Raw genomic sequence first — 15923 nt, 5'->3', positions numbered from 1 at the left:
TATACAACATTATCTGAGTTGCTTGGTTCAGTATCAAATCATATATCGTTACGTTCGTGTCGCTGCGTTTTGAAAAAATATTAAAATAAAATATTAATGTACAATAAATATGTATGTAATAAATAAATATAAATGAATAAATATAAATGAATAAGTATAAATATAAAATTATAATAAATATAAGTATAAATTGTATGTAATATGTACCAACTGGTTTAAAATAAATATGTATGTAATCTTTAATTATATTAAATTAACTTTTTTAAACCCCGTCAAGACGGAAACCCCGTCAAGACGGAAAAATGTCATGGTCCCATGCGATTCCGTCTTATCGAGGTTTTACTGTATGTTAATAGTTGGGTTGAAATATATTATTTATATAATATAATTATTGATTCGATAAATAGTACCTATTTAATGATTTCTATTGGTAAGAAAAATACGTAACCTATATATTATTATTACGATAAGATAAATAACAAACTGTAGGTATCCGAACTCAATTTGAACACCTTATTTTATACACCTGGACAGAATTGAATAATATTTGTTTTAATAATATTATTATAATAGCTCATTACTCATTATTGTATCATTTCTTATTAGTAAATATCGACACTGTATACAAAGGGTACTTTGAATAGTAGCATGCTGCAATAATAGTATTTTCTATAAAAGTATTCTCCTATATTTCACCTATACTTTCAATATATTAGAAGAGTTCCTATAAAAGTATAACTACCTGTCAAATTGTGGCAATTGAGGTTTTAAGTGTCTACAAATTATATAATACCTACCTATTTCTCGTTTTGCTTTCTAAATTATATTCTTATACAAATATATAATATGATAATTTATAATATAAGTTGGGCTCCCTAAACTAAACATAGGTAACGATTTTTATTTATTTAATGATATATAAGTTGATATATACAAACACATACACATATATATTGATATATATATATATATATATACTACATGTCTGAGTTAACATACATACATACATACATACATACATACATACATACATACATACATACATTCATACATACATACATACATACATGCACACATACATACATACATGATACATACATACATACATACATACATACATACATACATACATACATACATACATATACATATACATATACATACATACACACATACATACACACATACATGGCCACATGCATACGCGATACTCCTATTATATCAAACAATTTCAATTTCATGTTCTGACTTGGTAATTCAATAGCGATAAAAAACAAAAAAAATGCTGACTTCCATATAATCTTCTGCAGAAGTGCCATTTTATCCACTTTCCATTTGATTGTAGAAATATATAATGTAGATTACAGACAATGCTCTGTATAGTTAACATTTATATTATAGTATGTAAGACTCTTATCTGTATTTATATGTGTATCAGTATCATATTCAAGTAAGAATTATAATATATAATGCGATAGTTGTATTATTAATACGTTTTACAAATATTCTTGTTAATATTTGATAATTTACTAACGTTTCCACGATGAAATAAAATAAATACAAATCAAACTATAATTATATTATATTATTGTATTATAATAAACTGTAGAATGCAGATATTATCCAAGAGTAAGTAAGTCTTTATTAGTAAGTTTTTATTGGTTAAACCTGCATATTAGACATTAGTGTTAGTAATTCATTATTTTGAAGGTGTATAGGTACCTATTATCTTATTTTTTATTTAACTTTCAATGAAACTATTTCTTAATAGTTAATATTATCGTATAATACTACTTATTTTCTCTTTAAGGTCAGATATTTATCAGAGCCGATAGTACGCGGCAAGTAAATTAATTTCTGTCTTATTTCGTTCAGCCACCTTGTCATCTTAAAAATATCTTGAAAATACTTTAAACAAACAGTGTTAATATATGTATCAACTATAGTTACTAAGATATTCAGTATCGTAAGTGCCTCAATAACCGCTACTATTTACCTTAACCATTTTTAACTAAAATGCATACTTTTTAGAAAAGTTTTTTCTACTAACATTTCTTTAAACTATTTTTTAAATTTATTTTATTTGTACTTTAATTATCACACTATAAGATATTAACTCTTATGTTTTTGTAAAGTACCCACAATGAGTTTAATAAATCTCTTATAAAAATGTGTTGTTATAAACATCGTATTGAAATTTTATAAATAACTAATTTTAGATTTACATATAATATAAAGAGTGTGTTATTAGTATTATTTGGTTTTACATTTAATTATGGCGTTATTTAATATACAGGTACATAAAAGTTTTATATTAAAAAAAATGCATCTATATAGAAAATAAATTTAACATAAATATTATTTTAAATTTTAAAGGAAAAATTTATGAATGCCGTTGTTCTTTTTAACAATATCTTGTAAAATTTCATTTAAAAAAAATAGTTAATAAATGTAAGCTATTTGATTAGATAAGATCTTGATTGTATGTACCCATAGGTGAGTATAAATATAAAATAGTTAACGTTTTTGAAAGCAATAGTTGTATCATTGTTTTTAAATTTAAAACCTCTCACCTAAACAGCACCTAACTCTTTAATCTTTTTTACCCTAAACTGACTAAACCACTAACCACTGACTAAACTATTTTCAGATAGCTAAGGTTATATAAGGTATAGAAGCATCTAACTATACACAATTCATTGCTGAATTCAAAATTAGTAAAAAAACGAATTTCCTTGTATGCCTAGATACCAAGATGGCTATAATCATAAACTATATTATATTATCACCTACATACATTCATTTTTATTTTTATGACATAAAACTCACTTTTTAAAGTTTTTGGTCCATCACAAAATACCTCTGCACTTCCCTTATTATCAAGTAAAATAATTAAATGCGCAATTCTCACAACCTCTCAGCATAATAAGGGAGAGGTCATTATTCACCACGCTCCTTCAATTCACGTTGCCAATCCTCTTGTTTTTTGTTTATTACGCATTTATCAAAATATTTATGTGATCATATTATACCTACATTATACATTTACAGAGGTAGGTATATCATGTATAAAATGTAATGTAAATAATTTGTTTCCATGCATATATTTTATAAATTATAACCCTTTCATCATTTATAAAAAAATATTCATCAAGAATTTAGTATATTACATTTTGTATGGTATTTCAAACAAACATTATCTTTGTACCTGAGCTATACGACCATGGGTCAAAAGATGCAATTATTCGCTTAGCATAATAAAAATATTTGCTCACAGTATTTTCTGTTCATAAAATGATATGCTATTGTTTGATAGCAAAGTGTAAAAAATTATTTTTTTATTTGTATCATCCAATTTGAAATTGTTAATTGAAATAATTTATTTTTGTTCAAACTTTAAAAAAAAAACGGGGAAGTCATTCTGCTTCTCTACTGAATAGTATAATATAGTACTAGTACTATGTTGTCAACTGCAGTAGACTGCAGATAAACCTCTTCATTCGGCTGATCATTTTGAAATAGACATGTTGCAATTGAGTTCAATGATAAATAGTTGTAAGTTAAGCGATGACTGTCTGCTGCTATCTATATTTCTAAAGATATTTTATTTTATATTTATTTATTTTTCTGTTAGTTATATGGTAGGTAGAACTAATTTTTGAAAATCGTATATGTATATGTTATAGGTTTTGCAGTAATTATTAAAATATTATTTCGAATAAAATTATTAGCCTTTAATCTGTTATTAACTTTCAACTTTTTAAGTCAATAGCCTATGTACAGTAGAATGGCTTGTGAATAAACTCGTTAACCAATCATAATCCGTTTTCAAAATCAAAATCTATCAAATCAAATTGGTATAGTTTTGTCTGGCTTGAATTATTTGCCACAATCTAATCAACTGGAGCTAACTCAAAAAATTAATCGAGAAAACATTCTACAGAATTTGTCTACGTTCAAGTAAGTATTGTAGTATATTTAATTAACATCTTAAGCATATTTTGATTTTTGTTTCACATAATTTGTATTGACTGCAAGTCGGCATAAGTTAAACTTGTAAACAGATATAATTAGTATAAAATACTCAAATACTATAAATAACAAGCATTAAATTAAATTAAATATGAATTCACCATAAAGTAAACTTTTAAAAATCATAGTTGATATATTTTTAATTTTGATAAAAATAAATTGTTAAAATAATAAAAATTTAAAAATATTTTATAATATAAATAATATGTTACTCCGAAAGAAGAAATAAACATATTTGTTTTCTTAACCTTTTAATGTATAATATTTTAGTTGAAGAATGGAGATTCCTTTTCAATAATATATTATAATTATATACCTACGTTATAAACTTATAAAGTAGGCTTCTACTAAAATATTAAGAATAAATTAATAATTTATAAATTAAAACACACACATCAATAAATTTCAATAATAATACGATGCGTTTGACTCTAGAATATTGTAGTTATAAATAATAGCTATACGTGCTTTACGTACTTATCTATACTACAAATTTGTAATCTGTATAAGAGCACATACAATGTGCATCGGAATTCAGCATAATATATTGGAATATAAATAAAATGTAAATTTCCATAGTGAATGCACGTATATATGTGATTCCTTATGGATTTATGAGCCCGAGAGTTTAATAAAGCTTTGAATGAGTTTAAGAAATTTATATTCTAAACACACATGGCACTAAAATACCTAATAATATTTGTAGGTAAGTAGTACGTACATTAACATACTAAAAAAACTGCAGCTACTCGAGTAATTAACATAATATGTCATAATAATATTAAACTAATTTACGAATTATATTCATTAACTTTTAATATTATGATTTTCGTAATGTATTTTTCAATTCTAATTCATTTTAAGACAAACTATTTATAAATATTCAACTATAATAAAAAACTGTATCCATCCACAATTTAAAGATGTGAAAACATGTGAATAGAGTAATAGACCTATTCTTTTGAAGTTTTGTTGGTGCTTACTTTTTCAATTACGAGTGATAACTCAGTTAATCCACCGATACTTTAGATTTTTTAAAATTGGGATCACATTTTCATATATTTATCTGTAAATTACATTTTTTTTTAGATAGAACTACTTTCACAATAATCTATACAATTATAACTACCTAATTACAAGTTATTTATTAACTATAAGTGCTATAGAAATGAAATACAAACATACAATTATGGTAATATTTAATTCAACATTACAACTATTATATACATACGAATAAAATTAGTAATTTAACTTTTCTAAAATGTTAATATGGTTTTTTACGTAAACACTTTTATTGTTTTAAAAATAAAACAAATAATTGTATCTTAATATAAACAAGAGATTTATTTACTTTAAAAAAATGTTGTTATCATAGGTATAATAAGTATAATAAAACTATTTACTATTGAAACTATTAAAATATATGGTCTGGATTCTGGAGTTATTACGTGAAGATAATAACCCAAATTATGTCATATGCCACAAAAAAATATGACTTTTAGAGTTATGCATATTTTGTTAGTTGTTATTATTTTCCGGGTTTTAAATGGTATTACATAAAAACCTAAATTGGTACCTAGTTATTCTTGTACTTAAAATGTGTGTCATTAGGCTTTATTCACAAAATATACCTTAAGTAATAAATTGTAGTCTGTAAAAAAGTGGTTGAAAATCTAGAACATAATGCATGATTCCATGATAATATATTGTATTTTTATGATAAAACGTATTGTATAAGAGTCCACGAAGAAAAAAACTGCATCGAACATCGTTCGGTTTTTGAAAATAAATTTTAAGACAATATTATAAATCCAAAACCAAGGAAATAAAATCATTTGATAATCAAACATAAATACAAAACACATGAGTAAGTATATAGATAAGATTAGCAGGAATGCGGATTGAATGCAGTATAAAATGCATTATAAATCTCGTAAAAAAACTAAATAATCTAGAAAAATGCATAAGTATCTCAAAATCTGCAGTGTACAATGAACCATAACATCCCGAAAAATGTATTAAAAAACCTAAATATCAAAAAAACAATATTTTTAATTGTTTTTATTAATTTACAAAAATGCATGAGACGAAAATTTAAAAATAATTAATTAAATGTGTGATAAAAAGTTATAATTATAGGGAAGTGTTAAAAAAAATCAAAAAAAGTAAAAAAAAAAAATAATTGACATTTAATTATAAAAGCCAAAAATTCAAAAATGTTATAAAATGCAAACACATTTAAATAAAGCAAGGTCAAAATTGAAAACTTTTTTAACTCTAAATTCAAACATTGTGTTAAGAAGCTGTGTATTTCAGCAAGCTAAGAGTATTGTATTTTCATACAAATTCTCACGGCCCTAACAATAATAATTTTATTATATTACTACGACCTACGCGGTTACGCGGTTTCACGCATTGTTGTATTATGATAACGTTTTATGTGTTGTAAGTGTAACCATATTCTAATGACGCGCGACAATAACAAGTAACTGCAGCAGCTGATCGTGAGGTGTTAAGAGTGCCGGCCCAAGACAAACTCGATTCACCTGTCGCGCGTTCGACCGGCTCCTCGTACCAGGGCCTCATCGGTAGTAGACCGCTCACCTGTGCCGCCGTCGTTGCCGCCGTCGATGCCGCCGCCGCCGGGTCACCTGGCCGTACACCTGTGCGCATGTTTGGCGTCCGCAACTACCAGGAGGGCAGGAACGTATCGCCCCTGCCGCCGACAGCCTTTATATTAACGCCGGTACCGGTGTACACTCTTCGCGAAAATATTATTATTATTATTATTATTATAGCATCGAAAAATATTCGATTGGCGAACGCCGTCATAATATCAGTACATAATATTGTTGTATAATCGTAACTCGTAAGAGCATTAATAATGTCTTATACTTGACTTAGTATGGTTAGCAGTATGGTATACAACGGTTGCATATGTATGTATATTGTATATTATGCTATACAGGCAGAGACAAGCACCATTTATTAATACATTTTGTGTTTTGTATTTCAAATATGGGTTGTAGTCACTGAAAAGTACAATAATATAATACTTTCGCATTTCAAATATTACAAATCAAACACGTACGTTTTTATTCAACTAACGTCCCATTATTGTTGAAGGCGTCTACAGTGACAGAGAATCTAAGACTTGATAATTAATTAAGTACTTGTATTTTAAATAATATAATATCTAATAATAATCTTTTTTCTGACAATTGTAAATAATAATAGTAGATTTAATTAAATGTACTTATTAAGACTAATTTTACAAAATAATATGAGACATGTGGATATAGGTACTGCAGCAATACAATTTGTTTTTTAATTTTTTTTATAGCCAGGGCTATAACTATAGAATATATTTTTTAAAGATTTTTAAGATGCAGTGAGTTGGAAGAATAAAGTATTTTATTCCTGTTTAAGACACATATATTTTCGGTATTTTATATCTGAAATACTTGAGACTAACGAAGTTTGTTTTCGGTATTTCAAATAACTCTAAAAAAAAAAAACTTTAAATACTTAAAGTATTTTGGCCGTCCCACTTTACGGGTACTGTTATTGCCACCTTGCTGGGACAACAACAATACATATATAATATAATATGTTTGTTCGTGACGCGTTCGTCGAATATATTTAATTTAATTTAATTTTTTCAATGTTCAACCAACAAGCATTCGAGGAAATAAATAAAAAATATTAATTTTATAGTTAAAACCCCGATCGTGCTTGTTTATTACAGGGGCTATCGTCAATAGTGCATATCTAAATAGTTTAATAAATATAATTAATATCTACAAAAAATCCAGACCATTCAAATAAAAATGACTATTGTATTTTTATTTTTTACAGATTTGACATATAGTTAGTTAAAATTAGACATATTATATTAAATCATATTAATTTGTTCCTTTTAAAATAGGCACTACTTAAAAAGTTTATCCGGATTCTTTAATAGACTAAAATAGTAGATACTTATTATTTTGTACTGCAAACGTGATGATAGTACATTTTTAAATTTAATTATAGCAATGTGTACATCTGATAAGATTGTAAATAAATATTTGTTAGTTGTTATGTACTTGTTACTTCTACAGTTATATTTATAATGTTTAATGTGTGTGTACTATGCATGTTATTCTCTATTATATAATAAATATACTTAATTATTATAGCACAATCACTTTTAAGTTTTAACTATTAAATATTAAATTGTTGGAAACTAAAAATTTAAAATTGTTTAATTAATCAATAATTTGATATTACATATAAATTATACTTTAGTTAATAGTTCAAGCCCTTCAAGGTTCAACCCCATCAAATAATAGCTTTATTTTGTTTAATTATTTTCACGATGGTGAAAGCTTAAATATATATATATATCCATGATTATGTCATTAAACATGCATTTATTGCTAACCGTAATATAACAGTTTAGGTATAATATTATAGTATACTATGTATGACCTAATATAATAAGTTATTTTGTGATATTTCTCTTCGTGCGCAGTGATTTTTGATTACATACAAAATTGCGGTGAAATACTTTGATCCGAATAATATTGTGTAAATTTAAAATGTATATAATATAATTAATACATACATTATATGTTAATATTAATGTTTATATATTTAATACATAGCCATATAGGTAAGTAATAGGTGTAGACGTATGGTGGTAATTTACTAATATGAGAGGTTGATCAAAACTACCCATCCACTGCTTATAATTAATAGTGAACACTAAACACTTATAATAATACACATATAGGCAAATATATGTAATACTTTAATATTTATTTTATTACCACCATTCTCTATACAAATATTTACAAATAAATTTAGAATACATAATATTAATAAATTAGAACTAAAATATAAATAAATTATAGGCTACAATTTACAAAATATATTTAAATATGACATGGTCACAAATAGCTAAATAATAGACACTAAACAATAATTATTATTTCTTTAAGATTATCAATACCTATTAAAAATAAACTGTATTGAATAATGTGAGAAATATTAATATGCACCTATATACTTAGTCATGCATAATATGAATACCTACGTACTTAAATCTTAAACAGTAGGTTGGTATCTGTTTGGAAATATGGCTTGAAATTATTTCTAAAATAAGAATATTTTAAATGATGAATTCTATTATCTATCAATACTCGAGATGGTTGGAAAATATTGGCATTAATTCAAGGTGTTAAAAGAAATTTGGTTCTGAGCCAAATCAACAAACATGTTTAATCAGTTTGTTTACTATGTTATAACGCATAAATATCTTATAAACACAAATCACAATACACGTGTCACATATACGTATGGACATATGGTGCATCCAGAGATATCCAACCTAGATATCGCTGTGACTGTGTCAAACAAATACACTGCAGCTTTTTCCTTTCAAAAAGGCAATCATATTCGGTGCATTGGTTTTTTTTAATGTACCTACATAACTGAACTTACTAATTAGTAATTAGTTTAGTCTTGACTTCTGTGGAATTTCTTATAAAATATAAATTGTATGGAGTTTGAATCAGAATATTTTTTTAGGAATCAACTACCTTGGTACAAAATTCAAATTTTTCAAAACATTACTCTTAGAAAACTCATTTAAATAATTTTTTATGTTTAATTAGTTATTCAAATTTATTGTAAAATTAAAAAAAATATTTGGTGTTTTAATAAATCTATTATCTAATATAGGACAGAGTAATTTTGATGTATTCGATTTATTAGGTATCGAAACATTTTATGGCTATAACAGCTATTTATGAGGTAAAGAATCTTTATTTGGATGTCATTTTGTCATGACTCATGATGATTATAGTACTGTTTGGGTGTCCATATTTTTCCAAAATATAAAATAAACCTATTAAATCGTTTTCAGAATTTAAAAGTACCGTATGCTCAATTTGTTTTTCCAGTGTGTACTTATATATATGAATGAATCTCGAAACGAATGGTTATGAGTGATATTAAAATTTGAGTTAAATAATTGAGTTATATTTATTATATTGACATACATCCACGGGCCATAATACACAGATGTAATATAATATTTCATTAAAAGTTTTCTAGAAGCAAACAGAAATCAATGTCTGATTTTAAATTGAACGTAATTATGTCAATTGTAGATTGTAGAATTGAATAGAAAATCAAATTTCAATAATAGATATAATAACTGCCAACTGCTATAAGACCATTATTTCTTTCTATGTAGATTCTAGTTTGTACATTGTAATTTAATTATACATTTATTTATATTATTGATTTGTTGATATTAGATCAATGTTCCAATATAAAATAGTATTAATATTATGTATGTTGGAAATCAAGACAAAATTCATTTTAGATTCTGAGCTGAGTGGTTACAATGACGTATTTTTTTATTGCGTGTGTATGCACAATTTGTAGAAGAAAAATGTTGTGATTTTCAACTTCAATATATTTTCTAATACAAAAGTGAGCAGTTGATGTAATAGTTAGATTCTTTGAGTTTTAACGATTTTATAAACAGTTCTATAAATACTCTTTCAGTATAGTTAGCATATTTGATTCATGTGAATTTTCGAAGCTTTTTTTCAATTTGTTTTGTTGCAGACTGTTTATGTATTTCTACTGGTTTGAGATGCGCATCAGATTTTTTATGTTCAAATATCTTTATTCTCAGACTTTATCATTTGAAATTATAGATCTTGCTGTGGTTGGGAAATACGTAAATTTTGATCAAGGGATAATCCTTCTTTAGTAATATGATCATACATACTAAGCAACATATTGATCTATTTTTAACGATTAAAGCCAGTCATTTGAATTTTTAAAATTTCCGTACCGACAATTATTTCAACAATCAGGTATTTTACTTAGTTCGTCTCGATTTTCAATTCAGTTTTTCCATATTTGAAGTTTATTTTTTTTTCTTTAGATACTTTTTCTTATTTGTAATAAATTCATTGCAGTCGTCATTATTTTCATTGCGTTTTCGACCCAATTCATATTTCTAACAGATTTAGAGAGAAAGAAATAAAGTATATGCAGTTATCTATCGAACAGCCACGTGGTATCTACTGTTGTAGTCTACAATCCATTAGTATTAAATAGCATGCAGATTAAGAGTATAGTATAAAGTATAAACAATTACTATAAAATAGCATAAACTATTACTATATTATAATAGTATAATACTATTTCTACGACTAGTAGATAGGTATTAACGATTAATAATACGTTATTAAATGTTGCTAATAAGCAACAATTGAAAGCAAGATTTGCCGTTTTTAAAATGTATACAATTTCGAACTATTATTTTTAAAACATCAAACTTTTAACGAAATGGAACGCCATAATATGTAAACAATTGACGAACCGGAACTGCGTTCCGGTGAGTTCCCGCCCATTCTGAGCAATGATTTAACTCTATTAAAAAGCTTAACAATTGAATACAAGGTTCCTCATAATTAGTAATAGTAATCCACATTTACAGTTGTATGCATTAATATACTATGAATTATGATTATAACATACCTAAAAATGTTGATTAACGATTCATAAAGCAATGTTGTTAATCTGAAGATTATCATAATCATATGTAACACATAGGTAATAAATATATAAAAAGATTTGTAAGGCCGGATTTGATAAAATAATATTAGATATGCAAATATTCTTCAACAGTATTTTTTTTTAAATTTTAAAATTTTTATAATTGTTAATTAATTATAATATACCTATAAATGCATAAAAACATCGAATGGATAATTATTTTGAATATAAGATTTATATTGAGTTAATAAATACGACTTGCATTCATATACCAAGTAAGTATATAAGTAGTACAGTCCTAAATTAAATTAAACAATTTAAAATATAATACAATTATCATTTATGATGTAATTTTCAGAATATTCTATAGTCCAAACAACTATAAAAAAGTGTTTGGTCAATGTATTAATATAGTCAAATGTATAAATTTATTCCGTTTTAAATAGTCTAGTTTAAAGTTGTTTGTACAATAAACATGGTATTTTTTATTTTAATTTAAAAATACTATCCATTTTAGGACAAAAAATACTAATAGAGAATAATTTTTTTTTTCTGCCTAAAGAAGAGTAAATAAAAATAAACGTCAGTGTTGCATCGTCGGTTGTCGAGTGGTGAATTGAATTTGGTGCTTTTAGAAAAAATACGTACTTACTTACCGATACATATGTAGGTACATAATTAAGTTACGTACACATTTTCGGATATAATATTATTTTGAAGGTATACACTTTTTGCGTTAATGTTTTATCGAAAATAACATAATATCACGAAAATAACACGAATCTTTCCAAGTACTATCTAAGTTTCATTATACATTGATAAAAAAAAAGTTTTTTGAACATTAATAACGATAATAAAAGAGCGAGTAAGCGGTGAGAGTATGTCGCTCTGCTGTACATTAGGAGGTTACTGTTACTATAATTGATGACATTAAATTTGAATTCTATGTTATCATACCATTACATACGAAAAACGATTCTGAGCGGAGACGGTATGTCAGTCTAGGATATTTTATATTGTTATTACTTATTATTAATATGGTAGCCAGTTAGTTGAATTAATATTATTCTTAAATAATTATTGTAATGCTGGAAAAATATAAAAAATAAATTATGCAAAATTGGGCTGTTTTGGAACCAAATCACAATAAAATGATAAACTTTATTTTTCAACTGCTATTGTAACAATATGTCAAGAGTCTTGCATTAAATGTTCATTCTTTTTGACCCAACCAAAAAAAATTTAATGATATTTATAGAAAAAAAAATGAAAAACAATGAACATTGAAAATGTCCGTTACGCTCATCTATTTTTTTAATCTGCACTAACAACAACTTACGGGGAACCTTGTATTATATTTACAAGGTTCTCGACCATACGAAAATTTTTTTATCGACATTAGTTTTAAAAAAATAGATGTCGCTCTGCTGTACATTAGGTGTCTTAGAGGTCGCAGTAATGGATGGTACTAAATTTGAATTCAATGATATCAAATCATTGTATACGAAAAACGATTCTGAGCGGAGACGGTCTGCCAGTTCAGGATATTTTATATTGTTATTACTTAATATTAATAATGGTAGCTGGTAAGTTCAATTAATATTATTATTTAATTATCAGTGATGTTGGAAAAATATTAAATATACCTGTGTAATATTGGGCTGTTTTAAAACCGAATTACAACAAAATGTTAACCGTTTTTCTTTGTGTTAATATGCAATTTTGTCCAAATTTGAACTTAAATGTCTGTAAAAAATAACAGTATTCATGTATTTTTGGATTTAATAGTTATGGAAAAAACTGGAACCTTGTTTTAAATGTTCAATCCTTAGCTATACAAATTGAACATTCTATAAATTTTTAACTACAAAATCATTTGCAATTTTCAACTTGATAAATATTGTCAACATTTGCACTTTAAATGCTTATAAAAAACCATATATTTTTAATATTTATCAACTGCCATTTTAACAAGACTTGTTATCATAAACTTTGTATTCAATTTTTATGCTTTTTAACCCAACCAATAAAATTGTATTAACATTTATAGAAAAATTAATGAAAAAAAAGAAAATGGAAATGTCCGTCAACAAACTAAAACAAGTCAGAATATTTTGAAAATTGTATCAAATATATGAGTTGATGAAATAAACATTCTGTGTAAATTTCAAGTGTCTAAAATATAAATATTATTTTGTTGTAATTCAAAAACGAATTACTGTAGAGTAATTCGTTTTTGAATTACAACAAAATAAGAAAATTGCTACAAGAAAAATCGAGTGAATATTATCCAATGTTGAAAACATTTCAACTTAAAACGCTCATAAAAATTTAATTAGACTTTCCGGTAGAAATATTTTTTTGATAAAGGTAGAAAAATGTATAAGACATCTAGTATACAATTATTAAATCTTGGATTTAAAAAAAAAAATGTTATGTGTTTCTAACTACATATAATTTGCTAATTTTCATGGTTTTTATGAATTTTGTCTAAATTTTAAGTTCAAACGCTCATAAAAAATTATTGTGGACTCAACTTTTTTCTTAATTTCCATTAACAACAACATACAACCTTGTATTACATTTTCAAATTTTTTGACTGATCGAACATTTTTTTGGGTTTGAAAAAAATAAATAATAGTCGAAAATTTTAATTGCCTAAAAATAGTTCAACACAAATAAAAATATTTTGAAAATTTTATGTTGTATAGAAAATGCCCACACAAATATTCAGTGAAAATTTCATGTATCATTTTTGTTAGAGTTACACTAAAAACTAAAATCGATTTTTTCAAAAAATGGTTTTGCTTCAAAATTCCCATTTTTCCTTAACTTTTTGTTTATTTTTCTTGTTGCTTTTGAAAACTATTGGGAATTTTAAATTGTGACCTCCAGAATGCACCAACTAGATTCACTTTCCTACTAGAAACGGACTATTTGAGAAAATCGAAGTACTTTTACAGTTTTACTGCAAGAAATCGTGATGACAGACACACAAAAATCTAAAATTATCATTTATTAAGCTATGTAAGTTTTATAATTCTTTGTGTAATTTAATGTAATATTAAAAATTGTATACTTACTGATTGTTTTAGCAGTAATATATTATTAACACTTTGTATATGTATTCCTAAAAGCATTGAATTTTTAGAAAAAAAAAACATCTTTACATGAATGAAGTAATAAGCAACCAAAATATTTTCAAAAACACGCATACTTTTCTAAAGTATAAACTATTAAATTAATCTGTACTAACATACTATTAAGTAAATAGAAAGATTTTTGTTCATTTAGAAATTAGAATACTTAGAATTTTTGTATCGCTGATGTTTTTTAGGGACATGTGACATTTTAAAAAGATTATAACACAATATTGAATATATTATAATTTAAGTCGGTACCTACTAAAGTTTTAATTATAATATCTATGACATTTTACCTACGATTGTTTTTATAATAAAAATTATGGGGAATAAAGCCAGATTACAGTATATTATAATTTGTATTTGTGTTGTTTTATCTTTAATTTTAATTTTAAGTTTATAAAATAAATATGTTCTTGTATTCTTGTTTACCTTCGGCACTATTTATAACAAATAAAATTAATTAGTAATATTTTTCTTTATAATATTATAACTCTTAATAACTAACTAATTTCTTTATTTTGTTGATTTAATTTTTAATAAATCATCATTATTTAACATTTATGAATATTAAATTAAACAAATTGTCTAACTTTTTAAGTCTTTTGATGGTTTTTGATATGTCTTATTTTATTTTTAACAAATCATAATATCAAATTATAAAAACCATAATAAGACACTTTTTAAATTAATTTTTTAATTAGAGTTCTTAAACAATTACAATGACTGGTAAATATCTTATTATATATTATAAGAGAACTTGAGCCAGCCAGAACAGAGTACTGGGTAAGTAAGTATTATGTTGACTAATTAATTAATATTTATGTGAATAATTGAATAATATTTGCAGTTTGTAAGATGTGGTGCAAAACGTGGCAAAGAAGACCAAAACGTCATATTAATTTAACATTTAACTTTATAGGTCTTATCCGAATTTTCAAAACAAGGTATTGTATTAATAATCACATCTTGATAATTGCTATAGAATACATATAGTTCAAGTTTCAAAACAAACTATCACATTTGAGTTATATTCATAGTTTCTGACACCTTAGCCTTTCCGTATTGCCCCTCTTCTTCTACTATTATTATTGGTAAAAAATAAGTTTGTTTCTTAATTTTGTAAATGTATTAATTTTAATAAGTATGCACTAATTTTCTAATCCATATTTAATACTATGC

At 25.1% G+C, this 15923-nt stretch overlaps 1 long non-coding RNA gene across 1 annotated transcript; it reads left to right on the top strand.

Moving 5' to 3' along the window:
* Positions 1-162: 162 nt before the first annotated feature.
* LOC111040373 lies at positions 163-14563 on the top strand. The gene is made up of 3 exons (XR_002605193.1): positions 163-348; positions 3966-3969; positions 14551-14563. It is a non-coding gene; the product is annotated as an uncharacterized LOC111040373 (long non-coding RNA).
* Positions 14564-15923: the final 1360 nt, after the last annotated feature.

Source organism: Myzus persicae, unplaced genomic scaffold, assembly GCF_001856785.1.
Source record: "Myzus persicae strain clone G006 unplaced genomic scaffold, MPER_G0061.0, whole genome shotgun sequence".
Lineage (NCBI taxonomy): Eukaryota > Metazoa > Arthropoda > Insecta > Hemiptera > Aphididae > Myzus > Myzus persicae.
Note: the sequence above shows the minus strand (reverse complement) of the source record. Positions and strands in the feature narration are given on the sequence as shown.